Raw genomic sequence first — 23001 nt, forward strand, 5'->3', positions numbered from 1 at the left:
CTCCTAATGGAACAGGATGAATCACTCCCATGTTTAACAGGTCTTCTACACAGTGTAAGAATGCCTGTTCGAAGATAATTGAGACCCGTGGAACCTTCCCCTTGGGGGTAGTTCCCTGAATTCCAGGAGATAACCTTGAGAAACTATTTCTAGCGCCCAAGGATCCTGAACATCTCTTGCCCCAGCCTGAGCAAAGAGAGAAAGTCTGCCCCCCACCAGATCCTTCCCAGATCGGGGGCCAACACTTCATGCTGTTTTGGTAGCAGTGGCAGGTGACTTGGCCTGCTTACCCTTGTTCCAGCCTTGCATCGGCCTCCAGGCTGGCTTGGTTTGAGAAGTATTACCCTCTTGCTTAGAGGGTGTAGAATTTGAGGCTGGTCCGTTTCTGCGAAAGGGACGAAAATTTGGCTTCTTTTTAGCCTTAAAAGACCTATCCAGAGGAAGGGCGTGGCCCTTTCCCCCAGTGATGTCTGAAATAATCTCTTTCAAGTCAGGGCCAAACAGTGTTTTACCCTTGAAAGGGATGTTAAGCAAAAGCGCTCTGCGCGCCACGATAGCAAACCCTGAATTATTCGCCGCTAATCTAGCTAATTGCAAAGCGGCATCTAAAATAAAAAAGAGTTAGCCAATTTAAGAGCTTGAACTCTGTCCAAAACCTCCTCGTACGAAGATTCTTTATTGAGCGACTTTTCTAGTTCTTCGAACCAGAAACACGCAGCTGTAGTGACAGGAACAATGCATGAAATTGGTTGTAGAAGGTAACCTTGCTGAACAAACATCTTTTTAAGCAAACCCTCTAACCTTTAATCCATAGGATCTTGAAAGCACAACTATCTTCTATAGGAATAGAAGTGCGTTTGTTTAGAGTAGAAACCGCCCCCTCGACCTTGGGGACTGTATGCTATAAGTCCTTTCTGGGGTCGACTATAGGAACTAATTTCTTAAATATAGGGGGAGGACAAAAGGTATGCCGGGCCTTTCCCACTCCTTATTTACTATGTCCGCCACCCGCTTGGGTATAGGAAAAACATCGGGGGGCACCGGAACCTCTAGGAACTTGTCCATCTTACCTAATTTCTCTGGAATGACCAAATTGTCACAATCATCCAGAGTAGATAATACCTCCTTAAGTAGTGCGTGGAGATGTTGAAATTTAAATTTAAAAGTTACAATATCAGGTTCTGCTTGTTGAGAAATTTTCCCTGAATCTGAAATTTCTCCCTCAGACAAAACCTCCCTCCTGGCCCCTTCAGATAGGTGTGAGGGTATGTCAGAACAGATATCATCAGCGTCCTCTTGCTCTTCAGTGTTTAAAACAGAGCAATCACGCTTTCTCTGATAAGTAGGCATTTTGGAAAAAAATGCATGCAATAGAATTATCCATTACAGCCATTAATTGTTGTATGGTAATAAGTATTGGCGCACTAGATGTACTAGGGGCCTCTTGTGTGGGCAAAACTGGTGTAGACACAGAATGGGATGATGCAGTACCATGCTTACTCCCCTCATTAGAGGAATCATCTTGGGCAATATCATATCTATGGCATTATTATCCCTACTTTGTTTGGACATTATGACACAAATATATCACATATATTTAAATGGGGAGACACATTGGCTTTCATACATATAGAACATCGTTATCTGATGGTTCAGACATGTTAAACAGGCTTAAACTTGTCAACAAAGCACAAAAAACGTTTTACAATAAAACCGTTACTGTCCCTTTAAATTTCAAACTGAACACACTTTATTACTGAATATGTGAAAAAGTATGAAGGAATTGTTCAAATTTCACCAAAATTTAAAGCCTTAAAAGTATTGCACACCAAATTTGAAAGCTTTAACCCTTAAAATAACGGAACCGGAGCCGTTTTTACATTTAACCCCTATACAGTCCCAGGTATCTGCTTTGCTGAGACCCAACCAAGCCCAGAGGGGAATACGATACCAAATGATGCCTTCTATAAGCTTTTTCAGTGGTTCTTAGCTCCTCACACATGCATCTGCATGCCATGCTTTCCAAAAACAACTGCGCATTAGAGGCGCGAAAATGAGGCTCTGTCTATGACTAGAAAAGGCCCCCAGTGAAAAAGGTGTCCAATACAGTGCCTGCCGTTTTTATTAAAAGAATCCCCAAGATTTAACAACTATTAAAAGTAATAATCTGCCAAATATACTTAGTAAAGTAATCGTTTCAGCCCAGAAAAATGTCTACCAGTTTTTTAAGCCCTAATGAAGCCCTTTATTCTTTTACTTAAACTAAGAAAATGGCTTACCGGTTCCCATAGGGAAAATGACAGCTTCCAGCATTACCGAGTCTTGTTAGAAATGTGTCATACCTCAAGCAGCAAAAGTCTGCTCACTGTTTCCCCCAACTGAAGTTAATTCCTCTCAACAGTCCTGTGTGGAAACAGCCATCGATTTTAGTAACGGTTGCTAAAATCATTTTCCTCTTACAAACAGAAATCTTCATCTCTTTCCTGTTTCAGAGTAAATAGTACATACCAGCACTATTTTAAAATAACAAACTCTTGATTGAAGAATAAAAACTACATTTAAACACCAAAAAACTCTAAGCCATCTCCGTGGAGATGTTGCCTGTACAACGGCAAAGAGAATGACTGGGGAAGGCGGAGCCTAGGAGGGATCATGTGACCAGCTTTGCTGGGCTCTTTGCCATTTCCTGTTGGGGAAGAGAATATCCCACAAGTAAGGATGACGCCGTGGACCGGACACACCTATGTTGGAGAAAAAGAGATTATCTAACTTTTTAAACAATAAAAATTCTGGTGTAGACTGTCCCTTTAAAGGACTACTGAATACAGCATATTAAACAAATGCATAATAAAAGGCCAATGCAATAACATTGGCTTATCAAGAGGTGAATGTCTCTATTGGTTGCTGTTTAAACCGCTGATTACTAATCCCTCTCTGCCAATTTAGGACCAGATTACAAGTGGAGAGGTATTTAACGCTCCCGCTTGCGCGCAAACTTCACTAGAAATAAGGTTTTTACGCTCGTCAGGGAGCACTCGTATTACAAGTTGAAAGTAAAGATCTTTTTCCTCGCACGCGAAACCCAAAACTTTTGAATATCGGAATAGTGTTAATGCAGTCAATGGAGCAAAAGAAGTGGAAAAAAATCTAACACCCCACTCTCATGCAAACCCGATCGCATATTCTCAAGTGCACTAACCTGACATGAAAATTTTAATATTTTACTCTCCAATGTTCTTCACATAGAAAAATATGTTCTATTTATTCCTAAATACATATTTCTACATATAGCTGATGTTTTTTGGTTTTATATATATATATATATATATATATACACACCAGTATATATAGATGATTTATATATAGGTATTGATAAATACAGATATATATATAGGAATATATATTTAAAAAAATACTTAGAACATATTCTGCTATGGAATTAGTAAGGAATGTGAACTATTTACAGTAAATACATAGTATAACACTATTAAATATGAATATGGCATAAATATGCTTTTACATGTTTTTCTCTACTTTACTGCAAATGGGTCCAGTGTATTTATATATTTATATATGTATACAGTGGGTATTGAAAATAATCACACCCCTTGAAAATAATCACATTTTGTTGCTTTGCAGCCTGAAATAAAGACAGACACAGTTTTTGTTTATCCAGTTGTAATTACTCAGTGCAACTTATCACATCCAAGTGAAAGATATAACACCAATATGTCAGACAAAAATAAAGACAATTCAAAAACAGAATCACTGAGTTGGAAAAAGGATCACCCCCTCCTAAAATTACTTGTAAACTCAAGCAGGTGTAGCTAATCAGCTTCTCAACGGCACACACAAAGCCATTTGACCTTCAACTGTAATAAGCTGTGGGCATATTGATTAGCTCAGCATGAAAAGAGCTTTCCTGAAGCATCTCAGTCCATGGTAGTGCAACTGAAACAAACAATCAACTATTGGTGGCAAGGCACTGTCAAAAGATCTCCAGGATAAAAATGTGGACAGGTACAAGTCATGAGATGAATACAAGAAACTATCAAAGTCTTTATCAATGCCTAGAAGCACAGTGAAGTATATTATTAAGAAGTGGAAGGTATTTGGTACAACACAGACCCTCTCTGGATCAGGACATCGCTCCAAACTGGATGAAAGAGCCAGGAGGAAACTGGTCAGAGAGGTTACCAAGAGGCCCACAGCAACTCTGAAGCAGTTGCAGGAATTTATGACAAAGAATGGTCAATGTGTGCATGTGACAACAATATCACAAATTCTCCACAAATGTGGCTTGTATGGGCGGGTTACAACAAAAAAGCCAATCCTCAAGAAAGGGCACATGCAATCATGACTAAACTTTGCCATAACACACCTAGGAGATTCTGAGGCCACATGGAAAAAGGTATTATGGTCAGATGAGGCTAAAATTTAATTATTTGGCCTCAACACCAAACGTTATGTCTGGAGGAAATCCAATACAGCTCACCATTCAAATAATACCATACCTACAGTAAAGCATGGAGGTGGTAATATTCTGTTATGGGGGTGCTTCTCTGCAGCAGACACTGGCGTACTTGTCAGGACAGAAAGAATAATGGATGGGGCAAAGTACTGACAAATTATTGAGGAAAATCAGCTGCCCTCTGCCAGGAAGTTGTCAATGGGAAAAAATGTACTTTCCAAAATTACAATGACCCAAACACACAGCAAAAATGACCGCACAGTGGTTGAAGGAGAAAAAGGTGAATGTCCTTGCATGACCTAGTCATGCCACAAATATTCAACCCTATTAAATATCTGTGGCATGACTTGAAAACTGCAGTCCACAAACGGTCACCATCAAATGTAACGAAAATGGAGCAGTTTTGCGAAGAAGAGTGGGCACATATTGCACAGTCTAGATGTGCAAAGTTAGTAGAGACAAATCCCAACAGACTAAAGGCTGTAATTAAAGCAAAAAGTCTTTCAACAAAATATTGATACAAGGGGGTATCCTTTTTTCAACTCAGTGAATCTGTTTTTGAATTGTCTTCATTTTTGCCTGGCATGTTAGTGTTATATCTTTCACTTGGATGTTATAAATTGCACTGAGTAATTACAAGTGGATAAACAAAAACTGTGTATATCTTTATTTCAGACTGCAAAGCAACAAAATGTGATTATTTTCAAGGGGGTAATTCTTTTCAATACCTACTGTACATACGTATTTATGTGTTTATATGTGTATATAAGTCTGTAAATACATAAATACACATATAAATACATAAATAGGTACATATATACAGTATATATACATACATAAACACACATTAATATACATATTTAGACAGGTATATGTATGTATCTCTATGTTAAAGCCCATTGCATGTATTTTTTTTTTCTCTAACACCTGAGACCTCATATCTTTGAGCCCTTGGGGCCTATCTATTAAGCTCCATACGGAGCTTGAGCTTGCAGGCTCGCCAGGAACACCACTTATGAAGCAGCAGTCCGAGACACCTCCCTCATTGCTAGGGAGCTCCTCAATCCCCCCTGGTGGTTGATGTTAGCCACCGAGGTAATGTTGTCGGTCTGGAATCTGATGAAGCTGAACGACCCCAGAGGAGGCCACACCCTCAGAGCATTGTAGATTGCTCGAAGTTCCAGAATATTTACCGGAAGGAGAGACTCCTCCCGGGTCCATTTTCCTTGTGCCATTCTGGCGCCCCAAACAGCTCCCCATCCTGCCAGACTCGCGTCCGTGGTCACAATCTCCCAGGACAGATGCTCCAGATGGATTCACCAAGATATGGAGTCCCTGGTCCGAGCATCCATGGATATCCACTGTGATAGATTTGAATGATCGCCGCTCCACTGTCTCAACATGCACAACTGAAGAGGTCTGAGATGGAACCTGGCGAAAGGGATGACGTCTATGCTGGAAACCATAAGTCCAATCATCTCCGTACACTGAGCCACCGAAGGGCTTGAATAAGACTGAAGGGCAAGACAGGTGGACGCAATCTTCCTGCATTGTTGATCTGTGAAAAATATTTTCATGGACATAGAGTCTATTATTGTGCCCAGGTACTCCACCCTGTTGCTGGGAACCAGGAAACTCTTTCCTGAGTTTATCTTACAACTGTAAGATTGGAGCAATAAAAGAAGAGCCCTCGAATGATCCTCTGCGAGGCTGAACAACGGCGCCTGGACTAGGATGTCGTCCAAATAGGGTGCCACTGTGATGCCCCTCGATCTGGCCACTGCAAGAAGCGCCCTCAGAACCTTTGTGAAGACTCTCGGGGCCGTCACCAGACCGAAGGGAAGGGCCCCAAACTGGAAGTGTTGGTCCAGAAATACAAATCTTAGGAACTTGAAGTGGTCCCTGTGAATTGGAACATGCAGGTAAGCATCCTTCAAGTCTATTGTCGTCATGAACTGTGCCTCTTGAACTAGGGGCAGAATAGATCTGATTGTTTCCATTTTAAACGATGGAACAGCTAGAAACTTGTTTAAACATTTTAGGTCCAGAATCGGGCGGAATGTGCCCTCCTTCTTTGGAACCACAAAAAGATTTGAATAGTACCCTAGACCCCTTTATGCTCGGGGTACTGGTACGATAACACCTAGAGAGGAGAGATCCCTCACACAATCTAGAAAGGCCTCTCTCTTTCCCGGTCTTGAAGACAGGTTTGACAGGAGGAATCTGCCCCTGGGCGGATGGGATCTGAACCCTAAACCTAACAATCCAAATAATACCATACCTACAGTAAAGCATGGAGGTGGTAATATTCTGTTATGGGGGTGCTTCTCTGCAGCAGACACTGGCGTACTTGTCAGGACAGAGAGAAAAATGGATGGGGCAAAATACTGACAAATTCTTGAGGAAAATAGGCTGCCCTTTGCCAGGAAGTTGTCAATGGGAAAAAATGTACTTTCCAAAATTACAATGACCCAAACACACAGCAAAAATGACCGCACAGTGGTTGAAGGAGAAAAAGGTGAATGTCCTTGCATGGCCTAGTCATGCCACAAATATTCAACCCTATTGAATATCTGTGGCATGACTTGAAGACTGCAGTCCACAAACGGTCACCATCAAATGTAACGAAACTGGAGGAGTTTTGCGAAGAAGAGTGGGCACATATTGCACAGTCTAGATGTGCAAAGTTAGTAGAGACAAATCCCAACAGACTAAAGGCTGTAATTAAAGCAAAAAGTCTTTCAACAAAATATTGATACAAGGGGGTATCCTTTTTTCAACTCAGTGAATCTGTTTTTGAATTGTCTTCATTTTTGCCTGGCATGTTAGTGTTATATCTTTCACTTGGATGTTATAAGTTGCACTGAGTAATTACAAGTGGATAAACAAAAACTGTGTATATCTTTATTTCAGACTGCAAAGCAACAAAATGTGATTATTTTCAAGGGGGGTAATTCTTTTCAATACCTACTGTACATACGTATTTATGTGTTTATATGTGTATATATGTCTGTAAATACATAAATACACATATAAATACATAAATAGGTACATATATATATATATACAGTATATATACATACATAAACACACATACATATACATATTTAGACAGGTATATGTATGTATCTCTATGTTAAAGCCCATTGCATGTATTTTTTTTTTCTGTAACACCTGAGACCTCATATCTTTGAGCCCTTGGGGCCTATCTATCAAGCTCCATACGGAGCTTGAGGGCCTGTGTTTCTGGCGAGCCTGCAGGCTCGCCATGAACACCACTTATGAAGCAGCAGTCCGGGACACCTCCCTCATTGCTAGGGAGCTCCTCAATCCCCCCTGGTGGTTGATGTTAGCCACCGAGGTAATGTTGTCGGTCTGGAATCTGATGAAGCTGAACGACCCCAGAGGAGGCCACACCCTCAGAGCATTGTAGATTGCTCGAAGTTCCAGAATATTTATCGGAAGGAGAGACTCCTCCCGGGTCCATTTTCCTTGTGCCATTCTGGCGCCCCAAACAGCTCCCCATCCTGCCAGACTCGCGTCCGTGGTCACAATCTCCCAGGACAGATGCTCCGGTTGGATTCACCAAGATATGGAGTCCCTGGTCCGAGCATCCATGGATATCCACTGTGATAGATTTGAATGATCGCCACTCCACTGTCTCAACATGCACAACTGAAGAGGTCTGAGATGGAACCTGGCGAAAGGGATGACGTCTATGCTGGAAACCATAAGTCCAATCATCTCCATACACTGAGCCACTGAAGGGCTTGAATAAGACTGAAGGGCAAGACAGGTGGACGAAATCTTCCTGCATCGTTGATCTGTGAAAAATATTTTCATGGACATAGAGTCTATTATCGTGCCCAGGTACTCCACCCTGTTGCTGGGAACCAGGAAACTCTTTCCTGAGTTTATTTTCCAACTGTAAGATTGGAGCAATAAAAGAAGAGCCCTCGAATGATCCTCTGCGAGGCTGAACAACGGCGCCTGGACTAGGATGTCGTCCAAATAGGGTGCCACTGTGATGCTCCTCGATCTGGCCACTGCAAGAAGCGCCCTCAGAACCTTTGTGAAGACTCTTGGGGCCGTCACCAGACCGAAGGGAAGGGCCCCAAACTGGAAGTGTTGGTCCAGAAATACAAATCTTAGGAACTTGAAGTGGTCCCTGTGAATTGGAACATGCAGGTAAGCATCCTTCAAGTCTATTGTCGTCATGAACTGTGCCTCTTGAACTAGGAGCAGAATAGATCTGATTGTTTCCATTTTAAACGATGGAACAGCTAGAAACTTGTTTAAACATTTTAGGTCCAGAATCGGGCGGAATGTGCCCTCCTTCTTTGGAACCACAAAGAGATTTGAATAGTACCCTAGACCCCTTTATGCTTGGGGTACTGGTACGATAACACCTAGAGAGGAGAGATCCCTCACACAATCTAGAAAGGCCTCTCTCTTTCCCGGTCTTGAAGACAGGTTTGACAGGAGGAATCTGCCCCTGGGCGGATGGGATCTGAACCCTAACCTGTAACCCTAGGCGACAACCTCCAGAACCCATGGGTCCTGAACGTCCTGCAACCAGGCTTCGGAGAAAAGGGACAATCTGCCCCCTACTTGGTCCGGAGACCGGTCGGGGGCCACCCCTTCATGCCAATTTATTCTCGGCAGGCTTCTTGTTCTGCTTGGACTTGTTCCAAGACTAAGCAGGCTTCCAAGTTCCCTTGGACTGATCTGCTTTCGCGACGGCTGTTGGTGCTGGGCCTTGTCCGTGCAAAAGGGGCAAAAAGTAGATCCTTTAGGCTTCGCCTTCTTATCCTGCGGTAAGAAAGCTCCCTTGCCTCCGTAACCGTGGATATGATCGAATCCAAACCTGGACCGAACAGAATCTTTCATTGAAAAGGAAGGGACAAGAGCCTCAACTTAGAGGTCATGTCCGCTGACCAAGACTTAAGCCACAAAGCCCTGCGAGCTAAAATGGAGAATCCTGAAACCTTTGCGTTCAGGCAAATAATTTGCATATTGGTGTCACAAATTAAAGAATTGGTGACCTTCAATGCCTTAATCTTATCCTGTATCTCGTCAATGGAAGTCTCCCTCTCGACCATATCACACATGGATTCACACCAATATGTGGCAGCTCTGAAAACCGCTGCCGGTTGAAAAAAAGAACCCTGTGTGTTGAAACATTTTCCTTAACATGTTTTCCAACTTTTTATCAATGGGCTCCTTAAACGACAAACTATCCTCGAGAGGAATAGTCATCCGCTTTGCGAGCGTAGAGATGGCACCATCCACCTTAGGGACAGTCCCCCACAGCTCGAGCTGAGAGTCCGGAACAGGGAACAGTTTCTTAAAGGAAGAAGAAGGGGAAAAGGAAGAACCTAATTGCTCCCATTCATTCTTAATGATATTAGCCATCTTAACATATACCTTATCAAGCTTAGGAATTGAAGGTTGCTCTAGAAGCATCGGTTCCGGGACCTCCAGAGTAGCAAGCACTTTCTTCAGCAAAAAGCGCAAATTCTCCATCCTAAACCTAAAGTCAGGCTCCTCCGCTGCTGGAGGATGAGATGACACGGACTCCGACCCAGAAGGAGCCTCCTCCAAAGAGTCGGAGTGGGCCTCGTCATTGTATAATGCCTCTAATACTTCCATAGGTGTAGACAACCCCTGGGCCAGGCCACCATGGTACGCCCTACGCTTGCGCTTAGCAGAACGTGGTAAGGCATGGATCACTTTCGATACTGCTGAGTAATTACAAGTGGATAAACAAAAACTGTGTATATCTTTATTTCAGACTGCAAAGCAACAAAATGTGATTATTTTCAAGGGGGTAATTCTTTTCAATACCTACTGTACATACGTATTTATGTGTTTATATGTGTATATAAGTCTGTAAATACATAAATACACATATAAATACATAAATAGGTACATATATACAGTATATATACATACATAAACACACATTAATATACATATTTAGACAGGTATATGTATGTATCTCTATGTTAAAGCCCATTGCATGTATTTTTTTTTCTCTAACACCTGAGACCTCATATCTTTGAGCCCTTGGGGCCTATCTATTAAGCTCCATACGGAGCTTGAGCTTGCAGGCTCGCCAGGAACACCACTTATGAAGCAGCAGTCCGAGACACCTCCCTCATTGCTAGGGAGCTCCTCAATCCCCCCTGGTGGTTGATGTTAGCCACCGAGGTAATGTTGTCGGTCTGGAATCTGATGAAGCTGAACGACCCCAGAGGAGGCCACACCCTCAGAGCATTGTAGATTGCTCGAAGTTCCAGAATATTTACCGGAAGGAGAGACTCCTCCCGGGTCCATTTTCCTTGTGCCATTCTGGCGCCCCAAACAGCTCCCCATCCTGCCAGACTCGCGTCCGTGGTCACAATCTCCCAGGACAGATGCTCCAGATGGATTCACCAAGATATGGAGTCCCTGGTCCGAGCATCCATGGATATCCACTGTGATAGATTTGAATGATCGCCGCTCCACTGTCTCAACATGCACAACTGAAGAGGTCTGAGATGGAACCTGGCGAAAGGGATGACGTCTATGCTGGAAACCATAAGTCCAATCATCTCCATACACTGAGCCACCGAAGGGCTTGAATAAGACTGAAGGGCAAGACAGGTGGACGCAATCTTCCTGCATCGTTGATCTGTGAAAAATATTTTCATGGACATAGAGTCTATTATTGTGCCCAGGTACTCCACCCTGTTGCTGGGAACCAGGAAACTCTTTCCTGAGTTTATCTTCCAACTGTAAGATTGGAGCAATAAAAGAAGAGCCCTCGAATGATCCTCTGCGAGGCTGAACAACGGCGCCTGGACTAGGATGTCGTCCAAATAGGGTGCCACTGTGATGCCCCTCGATCTGGCCACTGCAAGAAGCGCCCTCAGAACCTTTGTGAAGACTCTCGGGGCCGTCACCAGACCGAAGGGAAGGGCCCCAAACTGGAAGTGTTGGTCCAGAAATACAAATCTTAGGAACTTGAAGTGGTCCCTGTGAATTGGAACATGCAGGTAAGCATCCTTCAAGTCTATTGTCGTCATGAACTGTGCCTCTTGAACTAGGGGCAGAATAGATCTGATTGTTTCCATTTTAAACGATGGAACAGCTAGAAACTTGTTTAAACATTTTAGGTCCAGAATCGGGCGGAATGTGCCCTCCTTCTTTGGAACCACAAAAAGATTTGAATAGTACCCTAGACCCCTTTATGCTCGGGGTACTGGTACGATAACACCTAGAGAGGAGAGATCCCTCACACAATCTAGAAAGGCCTCTCTCTTTCCCGGTCTTGAAGACAGGTTTGACAGGAGGAATCTGCCCCTGGGCGGATGGGATCTGAACCCTAAACCTAACAATCCAAATAATACCATACCTACAGTAAAGCATGGAGGTGGTAATATTCTGTTATGGGGGTGCTTCTCTGCAGCAGACACTGGCGTACTTGTCAGGACAGAGAGAAAAATGGATGGGGCAAAATACTGACAAATTCTTGAGGAAAATAGGCTGCCCTCTGCCAGGAAGTTGTCAATGGGAAAAAATGTACTTTCCAAAATTACAATGACCCAAACACACAGCAAAAATGACCGCACAGTGGTTGAAGGAGAAAAAGGTGAATGTCCTTGCATGGCCTAGTCATGCCACAAATATTCAACCCTATTGAATATCTGTGGCATGACTTGAAGACTGCAGTCCACAAACGGTCACCATCAAATGTAACGAAACTGGAGGAGTTTTGCGAAGAAGAGTGGGCACATATTGCACAGTCTAGATGTGCAAAGTTAGTAGAGACAAATCCCAACAGACTAAAGGCTGTAATTAAAGCAAAAAGTCTTTCAACAAAATATTGATACAAGGGGGTATCCTTTTTTCAACTCAGTGAATCTGTTTTTGAATTGTCTTCATTTTTGCCTGGCATGTTAGTGTTATATCTTTCACTTGGATGTTATAAGTTGCACTGAGTAATTACAAGTGGATAAACAAAAACTGTGAATATCTTTATTTCAGACTGCAAAGCAACAAAATGTGATTATTTTCAAGGGGGGTAATTCTTTTCAATACCTACTGTACATACGTATTTATGTGTTTATATGTGTATATATGTCTGTAAATACATAAATACACATATAAATACATAAATAGGTACATATATATATATATACAGTATATATACATACATAAACACACATACATATACATATTTAGACAGGTATATGTATGTATCTCTATGTTAAAGCCCATTGCATGTATTTTTTTTTTCTGTAACACCTGAGACCTCATATCTTTGAGCCCTTGGAGCCTATCTATCAAGCTCCATACGGAGCTTGAGGGCCTGTGTTTCTGGCGAGCCTGCAGGCTCGCCATGAACACCACTTATGAAGCAGCAGTCCGGGACACCTCCCTCATTGCTAGGGAGCTCCTCAATCCCCCCTGGTGGTTGATGTTAGCCACCGAGGTAATGTTGTCGGTCTGGAATCTGATGAAGCTGAACGACCCCAGAGGAGGCCACACCCTCAGAGCATTGTAGATTGCTCGAAGTTCCAGAATATTTATCGGAAGGAGAGACTCCTCCCGGGTCCATTTTCCTTGTGCCATTCTGGCGCCCCAAACAGCTCCCCATCCTGCCAGACTCGCGTCCGTGGTCACAATCTCCCAGGACAGATGCTCCGGTTGGATTCACCAAGATATGGAGTCCCTGGTCCGAGCATCCATGGATATCCACTGTGATAGATTTGAATGATCGCCACTCCACTGTCTCAACATGCACAACTGAAGAGGTCTGAGATGGAACCTGGCGAAAGGGATGACGTCTATGCTGGAAACCATAAGTCCAATCATCTCCATACACTGAGCCACTGAAGGGCTTGAATAAGACTGAAGGGCAAGACAGGTGGACGAAATCTTCCTGCATCGTTGATCTGTGAAAAATATTTTCATGGACATAGAGTCTATTATCGTGCCCAGGTACTCCACCCTGTTGCTGGGAACCAGGAAACTCTTTCCTGAGTTTATTTTCCAACTGTAAGATTGGAGCAATAAAAGAAGAGCCCTCGAATGATCCTCTGCGAGGCTGAACAACGGCGCCTGGACTAGGATGTCGTCCAAATAGGGTGCCACTGTGATGCTCCTCGATCTGGCCACTGCAAGAAGCGCCCTCAGAACCTTTGTGAAGACTCTCGGGGCCGTCACCAGACCGAAGGGAAGGGCCCCAAACTGGAAGTGTTGGTCCAGAAATACAAATCTTAGGAACTTGAAGTGGTCCCTGTGAATTGGAACATGCAGGTAAGCATCCTTCAAGTCTATTGTCGTCATGAACTGTGCCTCTTGAACTAGGAGCAGAATAGATCTGATTGTTTCCATTTTAAACGATGGAACAGCTAGAAACTTGTTTAAACATTTTAGGTCCAGAATCGGGCGGAATGTGCCCCCCTTCTTTGGAACCACAAAGAGATTTGAATAGTACCCTAGACCCCTTTATGCTTGGGGTACTGGTACGATAACACCTAGAGAGGAGAGATCCCTCACACAATCTAGAAAGGCCTCTCTCTTTCCCGGTCTTGAAGACAGGTTTGACAGGAGGAATCTGCCCCTGGGCGGATGAGATCTGAACCCTAACCTGTAACCCTAGGCGACAACCTCCAGAACCCAAGGGTCCTGAACGTCCTGCAACCAGGCTTCGGAGAAAAGGGACAATCTGCCCCCTACTTGGTCCGGAGACCGGTCGGGGGCCACCCCTTCATGCCAATTTATTCTCGGCAGGCTTCTTGTTCTGCTTGGACTTGTTCCAAGACTAAGCAGGCTTCCAAGTTCCCTTGGACTGATCTGCTTTCGCGACGGCTGTTGGTGCTGGGCCTTGTCCGTGCAAAAGGGGCAAAAAGTAGATCCTTTAGGCTTCGCCTTCTTATCCTGCGGTAAGAAAGCTCCCTTGCCTCCGTAACCGTGGATATGATCGAATCCAAACCTGGACCGAACAGAATCTTTCATTGAAAAGGAAGGGACAAGAGCCTCAACTTAGAGGTCATGTCCGCTGACCAAGACTTAAGCCACAAAGCCCTGCGAGCTAAAATGGAGAATCCTGAAACCTTTGCGTTCAGGCAAATAATTTGCATATTGGTGTCACAAATTAAAGAATTGGTGACCTTCAATGCCTTAATCTTATCCTGTATCTCGTCAATGGAAGTCTCCCTCTCGACCATATCACACATGGATTCACACCAATATGTGGCAGCTCTGAAAACCGCTGCCGGTTGAAAAAAAGAACCCTGTGTGTTGAAACATTTTCCTTAACATGTTTTCCAACTTTTTATCAATGGGCTCCTTAAACGACAAACTATCCTCGAGAGGAATAGTCATCCGCTTTGCGAGCGTAGAGATGGCACCATCCACCTTAGGGACAGTCCCCCACAGCTCGAGCTGAGAGTCCGGAACAGGGAACAGTTTCTTAAAGGAAGAAGAAGGGGAAAAGGAAGAACCTAATTGCTCCCATTCATTCTTAATGATATTAGCCATCTTAACATATACCTTATCAAGCTTAGGAATTGAAGGTTGCTCTAGAAGCATCGGTTCCGGGACCTCCAGAGTAGCAAGCACTTTCTTCAGCAAAAAGCACAAATTCTCCATCCTAAACCTAAAGTCAGGCTCCTCCGCTGCTGGAGGATGAGATGACACGGACTCCGACCCAGAAGGAGCCTCCTCCAAAGAGTCGGAGTGGGCCTCGTCATTGTATAATGCCTCTAATACTTCCATAGGTGTAGACAACCCCTGGGCCAGGCCACCATGGTACGCCCTACGCTTGCGCTTAGCAGAACGTGGTAAGGCATGGATCACTTTCGATACTGCTGTTTGCAGTTGATCCGCAAAATCTGACGGCCAATGAATCTCTCCCGTAGAAGTAATGGTTGTACCCTGGGACCCTGCATGTGCATTTGGCGATGAAAGCAGGGCAAAGCACCTCACGGGACGGGGAGCCCTCAGAGGCGGACGGCTCAGTAGTACTAGAGATCCCTTTAGTTTTAGATGTCGCAACTTTATCAAGGCATGTGGAACATAGTTGAGCATGCTGATCTACAAGAACCTCCTCACAATAAACACAGGAATGAGACTTTGTTAAAGAGGGAGTACCCTCTAACGCGTCAGTGTCCTCCATAGCTTGCACTTTTATTATGGACTAGACTAGCTTAAAAAACTGGCACCTTTATATCGCCAATGGCCGGGGCACTCACCACCTCCTATGACCCGGACTACCGAAACCGTTTTGTCTCCTATGCCGCAGATCAACAGAGGAAGTGAAACTCACACCCGGTCACCTGGGATGCCTGGCAGGACTGCCCCTGCACTAAGGAGAAAACGAGCCAAAATCGGCCACGCAATTACTCCTGGAAGTCATCCTGAAGTTCCAGCATTGCCAGAGCCACATCTCGCACATAACTCGGCAATAACACAATAAACAATATTATGTATAAAAAAAACCCTGTTCAATAATCCCCTCACTAGGAATATTAACCCTTGATTCCATAAGACAAAAGGTGCCACACTGTGACTCTGTCTTCTGTGTTATCATTATGTATAAAAAATGAAACGATCTTAACAGAATCAATGCCTCGGAACAGGAACGCAGCCCTTCAAGTGTGACAGGTAGAAGCATCGCTCCTGACATGGACTTGAGTTCAGAAAGCAGGCAGCGAAACTCGTCAACGCTGATTGCTTGTGGAGCTGTTAATATGTGTCGGGATGGTTTCGCAGGAAGACACCCCCCTGCATCTCCGGACTCTAACTTTCACCCATGCTCTCACTGACAGGCTGACAGGACTACTTAAAACTCCAGTCCCATTCTGAAGAGTACTACCCTCCTGTGACAAAAGGCAAAGAATGACTGGGGGATGAGGGGAGTGGGGGGGGGGGGGGGTATTTAAGCCTTTGACTGGGGTGTCTTTGCCTCCTCCTGGTGGCCAGGTTCTTATTTCCTAAAAGTAATGAATGAAGCCTGATTCTGATATGTTACTGCAATGTTGCTTGCATTTAATTATGTGTTGACCCCTGCAAAACTGTTTATTGTTTAAAAAGATAGATAATCCCTTTATTACCCACTCGCCAGTTTTGCATAACCAACACAGTTATATTATTATTATTATCGGTTATTTGAAAAGCGCCAACAGATTCCGCAGCACTAATATATATTAATATACTATTTACCTCTGTGATTACCTTGTATCTAAGCCTCTGCAGACTGCCCCCTTATCTCAGTTCTTTTGACAGAGTTGCATTTTAGCCAATTAGTGCAGACTCATAAATAACTCCACAGGAGTGAGTTCAAGGTTATCTATAAGGCACACATGAACTAGCACTGTCCAACTGTGAAAAACTGTCAAAATGCACTGAGCTAAAAAGCATTCTTTAGAAATCAGTTTATGGGCCTATCTATTTTTTGTTTTTAACAAAGAATACCAAAAGAACAAAGCAAATTTGATGATAAACATTAATTGGAAAGATGTTTAGAATTACATGCCCTATCTGAATCATGAAAGTCTAATTTTGACTTGACTGTCCCTTTAAAGTCAGTTCTAGAGCAGCAATGCTACTAAAGCTGAACACATCTGGGAATCCAACAAGAGGCATCATTGAGCCTTCCTATGTATGCTTTTCAACAAAGGCTACCAAGAGAATGAAGTAAATTTGCTTACAAAATTAAACTGAAAAGTCTTTACCTGAACCATGAAGATGTAACTCAAGTTTCTTTTATATTGTTTTGGTAATAGTTATAATAATGCTACTACAATCTATATTTTCTATTTTAGCTAAGGTCTGTAACAAATTACTCCCTCGTCCTGTTAAGTTCAGTAAAACAGAAACTCATTTTTAACACGGTTGGAAAACAGCTTTTGCTTTGGTCCTCGATGCTACATTTCCATTTAGGAGAAAGTTGTCAGCATTAAAAACAAAGCTTTTGGGCAGAGGCAGGTGAAAGCAATTTTTAAAGGTCACCAAGCTTGTGACTCATATTGCCAGAAACCAGTCATGATGTACAGATAAGAAATATGGTCTATCTCAAGCTGAATAAATACAATGCAACCAATAAACACAAACAGGTATTTTATTTTGCCTTTTCACTACAGGCTGCAGCTAAGCTTATACTATAAGATGCTATGGGTATGCCCTTTCTTCCCTTGCACGCATTCATAGTCCACCCACACACTCGAAATATCACTTATAAAACAACTCATTTTACAAATCCACAGCGGGCTTAGTGGTGATAAACAAAACTTATGAATTCTTGACTTGCGCTGATAAAATAGGATTTATGTTTTTATTTCCTATACTGAGGCACTACTGACTGAAATGTGATCAACAGATATGGATAATTTGAAATATTATGATTTGGCTTATATTTATAACTTTATTTATAATCAGTTTGTTAACATATGATTTATATAGTCATGGGTTAAAGCTAGGCTGACCCTATCGCCGCTTTAAAAAGGGACACATATGAAAAATACATATGTCAGGATTCTTATACAAAACATTTCTTTAAACAGCCCTGACATATGTATATTTCATATGTGTCCCTTTTTAAAGCGGCAATATGGTCACCCTAGTTATAGCTTCAAGTTAGGTATCAATTTCCCAGATGTCTTCATTTACCTTATGTAACGTCCCCTCTTCCTGCTGGCTATTGTCCTACTTATAAGCAGCCGTAGCTGAACCGTTACAGGAACACTCAAGTCAAAATTGAACTTTCATGATTCAGATAAAGCAGCAATTTTAAACAAATTTCCAATTTAGTTCCATTAACAAAATGAGCACAGTCTTTTTATATTTACACTTTTTGAGTCACCAGTACCTACTGAGCATGTGCATGCATTCCCAAAATATACATATATGCATTTGTGATTGGCTGATGGCTGTCACATGATACATGGAGAGTGGAAATAGACATAACTGAAATTTGTCAGAAAAAAAAAAATCTACTACTCATTTGAAGTTCAGACTTAGGGGCAGGTTTATCAATGTCTGTTCAACATGATATGCTGTAGCGACAGACATCGCTGAATGCCGACAGCATACGCTGTCGACATTTAACATTGCACAAGCAGTTCTGGTGAACTGCCTGTGCAATGCCGCCCCCTGCAGATTTGCGGCCGTTAGCAGAGGGTGTCAATCAACCCGATCGTATAGGATCGGGCGGACTGATGTCCACAGCCTCAGAGACAGTGGACCAGTTAAGGAGCAGCGGTCTTAAATGGACATGAAAACCAAAATTTTTCTTTCATGATTAAGATAGAGAATACAATTTTAAACAACTTTCTAATTTACGTCTATTATCTAATCTGTTTCATTCTCTTGATATCATTTGTTGAATGAGAATCAATGCACTACTGGTTGCTGACTGAACACACGGGTGAGCCTATCACAATCGATATATATATGCAGCCACCAATTAACAGCTAGAACCTAGGTTCTCTGCTGCTCCTGAGCTTGCCTAGATAAACCTTTCAGCAAAGAATAACAAGAGAAGGAAGCAAATTAAATAATAGAAGTAAATTGGAAAGTTGATTAAAATTGTATTCTCTATCTGAATCATAAAATAAATGTTTTGGATTTCATGTCCCTTTAAGACCGCTGCTTCATAACTGCTGTTTACCGCGAGCCTGAAGGCTCACGCGGGAAACAGGGGCATCAGGGGCCATTCAGCCCTTGATAAATCGGCCCCTTAGTGCTATTGCATTTTCTTTTTATCATGCATTTATTGATTATGCAAATCTACTGTATTTACTGTTCCTTTAAGGGCTAGATTACAAGTGGCGTGCTAACTTTTGCATGAGAGATATTGTTTTTTTTTTGCTTTTTGCACGTATAAATTGAAAGTAAATGTAAACGTGAGAGTGCAATCGCAATTTACGCTGGTCAGGTTAGCATAACTGACAACCTCACGTAAAGGGTAGTGAGTTAAACAAAAGCTGCACCAAACACAAAATAAATACAGTAAAATAAACACTATCAGATAAAAAAGTAGTCATATAAATATTCATTAAAATGAAAGGTATATGGCCATGTATTTGAATGCAAAGGGCTATAATATATATATATATATATATATATATATATATATATATATATATATATATATATATATATATATATATATATATATATATATATATATATATATATATATATGTCTAAATAATAATTCCATAATAATATTTAAAAATGTGTTTTACTGTGTATTTACGGTACACATTTAACATTCCAATGTTCTTCACATACAGGACAATATCATTTTTATTGTAAATATATATTCTATATATATGTATGTATATATCTATGGACTCAGTAGTAGGTGGCGAAGGTTAAGGAGTTCTTTCTTTACAAATAGGATCCTCACGATCCTTCAGTAGTAGAATTTCACAGGTGCACTAGGAGTAGAAAACTTACACGATGTATATACACAAAATTCAGGTTTATAAGTGCAGTATACTCACAAGTATAAATGTCTGGTATCAGCGATTTCAAGAAAAGAAAAAACAGCAGTCCTTAGGTCTTAAGAACAGTGTTTAATATAACAGCTCAAAAAACAGCTCAATGCGTTTCAGTGCTACAATGCGTCTTTCTTAAGAGCGACTAAAAGGCTTAAAAACATAATTTATGTAAGAACTTACCTGATAAATTAATTTATTTCATAGTGGCAAGAGTCCATGAGCTAGTGACGTATGGGATATACATTTCTACCAGGAGGGGGCAAAGTTTCACAAACCTCGAAATGCCTATAAAGACACCTCTCACCACACACATACTTCAGTTTTAACGTATAGCCAATTAGTGAGGTGTAAAAAGCATACAAAAAAGAAAAAAATAATGTGCTTTTATACAAAAAAATCATAACCACCAAAAATAGGGTGAGTCTCATGGACTCTTGCAACTATGAAAGACATTAATTTATCAAGTGATTTCTTACATAAATTATGTTTTCTTTCATGTAAGTGGCAAGAGTCCATGAGCTAGTGACGTATGGGATACAATACCCAAGATGTGGAAATCCACAGAGTCACTAGAGAGGGAGAGATAAAATAACAACAGCTACTTCCGCTGAAAAAATTAAATCCAAATAATAAATACGTTTTCTTAAATTTCAAAAAACTCAAATCATAGGCAAAAGGAATCAAACTGAGACAGCTGCTTGAAGAACTTTTCTACCAAAGACTGCTTCAGAAGAAGCAAATACATCAAAATGATAAAATTTAGTAAATGTATGCAAAAAAACAAAACAAGCTGCTGCTTTGCAAATCTGATCAACTGAAGCTTCATTCTTAAAAGTCCAAGAAGTGGCAACTGATCTGGTAGAATGAGCTGTAATTCTCTGATGCAGAGACTGCCCCGCCTCCAAATAAGCCTTGTGAATCAAAAGTTTCAACCAAGATGCCAAAGAAATGGCAGAGGCTTTCTGACCTCTCCTGGAACCAGAGAAAATAACAAATAGACTAGAAGTCTTTCTGAAATCCTTAGTAGCTTCAACATAGTAATTCAAAGCTCTTACCACATCCAAAGAATTAATAGATCTCTCAAGAGAAATCTTAGGATTAGGACACAAGGAAGGAACAACAGTTTCCCTACTAATGTTGTTAGAATTCACAACTTTAGGCAAAAATGTAAACAAAGTCCGTAAAACCGCTTTATCTTGATGAAATATCAGATAAGGAGACTTACAAGAGAGAGACGACAACTCAAAAACTATTCTAGCAGAAGAGATAGCCAAAAGAAATAACACTTTCCAAGAAAGTAGTTTAATATCCAAAGAAGGGATAGGCTCAAAAGGAGAAGCCTGCAAAATCCTTAAAACCAAATTAAGACTCCAAGGAGGAGAAATAGACTTAATAACAGGTTTGATATGAACCAAAGCCTGAACAAAACAGTGAATATCAGGAAGCTTAGCAATCTTTCTATGAAATAAGAAATATATAATAAGAAAGAGCAGAGATTTGTCCCTTCAAAGCATTTGCAGACAAACCCTTATCCAAACCATCCTAAAGAAACTAAAATCCGAGGAATTCTAAAAGAATGCCAAGAAAAATTATGAGAGGAGCACCATGAAAAATAGGTTTTCCACACCCGATAATAAATCTTCCTTGAAACAGACTTACATGCCTGTAACATAGTGTTAATTACCGAGTCAGAGAAACCTCTATGACTAAGAACTAAGCATTCAATTTCCATACCTTCAAATTTAGAGATTTGAGAACCTGATGGAAAAACGGCCCTTGAGACAGAAGGTCTGGCCTTAAAGGAAGTGGCAACTGGACATCCAGACAATATCCGCATACAAAAAACTGTGAGGCCATGCAGGTGCTATCAGAAACACATGATCTTGGAGATACCCCTTGGGAGAAGAACTAGAGGTGGAAAAATGTAAGCAGGTTGGTAAAACCAAGGAACTGCCAAAGCATCCACCATCTCTGCATGAGGATCCTTGGATCTGGAAGGATATCTGGGAAGTTTCTTGTTCAAACGAGAGGCCATCAGATCTATTTCTGGAAGACCTCACACATCTGAACAATCTGATGAAACACATCCGGATGGAGAGACCACTCCCCTGGATGCAAAGTCTGACGACTTAGATAATCCGCTTCCCAATTGTCTACACTTGGAATATGAATCGCAGTAGTTAGACAAGAGTTGGACTCTGCCCAAGAAAGCATTTGAGTTACTTCCTTCATTGCTAAAGAACTGCGAGTCCCTCCCTGATGATTGACATATGCCACTGTTGTGACATTGTCTGTCTGAAAACGAATGAAAAGTTCTCTCTTTAATAGAGGCCAAGCCTGAAGAGCTCTGAAGATAGCACGGAGTTCTAAAATGTTGATTGGTAACCTCGCCTCTTGAGGTTTCCAAAGCCCTTGTGCTGTCAGAGACCCCCAGACAGCTCACCAACCTGAAAGACTTGCATCTGTTGAGATCACAGTCCAGGAAGGGCGAACAAAAGAGGCCCCTTGAATAATCTGATTATGCTGGGATTTAAGTATATCAACTCTGATATAATCCCTGCACCACTGATTTAGCATGCAAAGCTGCAGAGGTCTCATATGAAAACAAGCAAAGGGGATTGTGTCCGATGCTGCAGTCATAAGACCTAAAACTTTCATGCACATAGCCACTGAAGGGAATGGTTGAAACTAAAGGTTTAGACAAGCTAAAACCAATTTCATTTGCCTCTTGTCTGGACACTAAATCTATCTGGAAACCTAAAAACGTGATCTTTGATTGAGGAATCAAGAAACTCTTTTGTAAATTGATCCTCAAACCATGCCTTTGAAGAAACAACACTAGTTGTTTTGTGTAAGATTCTGCTAAATGAAAAGACTTAGCTAGTACCAAGATATCGTCCAAATAAGGAAACACTGCAATACCCTGCTCTCTGATTACAGATAGAAGGGCACAGAGAACCTTTGAAAAGATTCTTGGAGCTGTCGCTAGGCCAAATGGAAGAGCAAAAAACTGGTAATGCTTGCCTAGAA

The 23001-nt window shown here is 41.7% G+C and overlaps 1 protein-coding gene across 1 annotated transcript in view; it reads right to left on the reverse strand.

Annotated features, from left to right (window-relative positions):
* Positions 1-23001, reverse strand: part of B9D1 (B9 domain containing 1) — a 440314-nt gene that overhangs the window by 154363 nt on the left and 262950 nt on the right. The gene's annotated exons all lie outside the window — the stretch shown is intronic.

This window comes from Bombina bombina, chromosome 11 (genome assembly GCF_027579735.1).
Source record: "Bombina bombina isolate aBomBom1 chromosome 11, aBomBom1.pri, whole genome shotgun sequence".
In the NCBI taxonomy this organism is placed as follows: Eukaryota; Metazoa; Chordata; class Amphibia; order Anura; family Bombinatoridae; genus Bombina; species Bombina bombina.